This window comes from Bison bison, unplaced genomic scaffold, assembly GCF_000754665.1.
Source record: "Bison bison bison isolate TAMUID 2011002044 unplaced genomic scaffold, Bison_UMD1.0 scf7180017864512, whole genome shotgun sequence".
In the NCBI taxonomy this organism is placed as follows: Eukaryota; Metazoa; Chordata; class Mammalia; order Artiodactyla; family Bovidae; genus Bison; species Bison bison.
The window spans coordinates 263,107-264,067 of NW_011495066.1; positions in this window are offsets into that span (position 1 = coordinate 263,107).

Here is a 961-nt window from a genome sequence, read left to right on the forward strand (position 1 = left end):
TATTTAAAAAGATAATATATCCCAAATGTTGTGTGAGATAAAATATTAATTTCATCTTGATTCTGTTGCTGCTAATTACATCCATTGATTTAAAAGTGTTAAACCACTTTTGCATTTCTGAAATAAAATTAACCTATTTAGGATATGGGCTACCCTGGTGGCTTAGGGGTAAAGAATCCACCTGCAGTGCAGGAGACACAGGTTCAATCCCTGGGTATAAAAGATCCCCTGGAGAAGGAAATAGCAACCCACTCCAGTATTCTTGCCTGGAGAATCCCATGGACAGAGGAGCCTGGCAGGCTACAGTCCATAGGGCCACAAAGAATTGGGTCAGACACGATTAAGGTGACTGAGCACACATGCATATAGAGCTGAATCACTTTGGTGTATACTTTAAACTAACACAGTATTGTAAATCAACTATATTTCAATACAAGATAAAAAAAGGAACCTATGAAAATCTGAATAAAGTATTACTTACCTAACAATAATGTAAAAAATATAAAGTCAATGTTCATTTCTCAGTGCACTTTTCAATAAGGATTATTATATAAACCAGTTTATAAAAGAACAATAAATTTATAAAAGTACAAGCAGAATCAATTTTCCAGAAATAATTCATGATGTCTGGTCCTACAGGATGGGACATTTCCAACATTTACCAAACAATCCAAATCAATACTCCTGTAAAATAAGTAATTAGTTTTAAAAAATCATGATAAAGTTGAACTTTTGTTTATATCTTTTTGTATAGTATCAACATTTGAATATCTGTACAATTTTAAAACTTCTTAATAAATGCTGACTTTTCAAAATGTTGAACTGACATTTCAGGGATAGGAAAGGAGAGGTTATAAATGCCCTTTTCTCTGTCTATGTTATTTTTGTTACAGAGTAAAGAATGATTCCCTGGTGGCTCAGATGGTAAAGAGTCTGCTTGCAATATGGGATACCCGGGTTC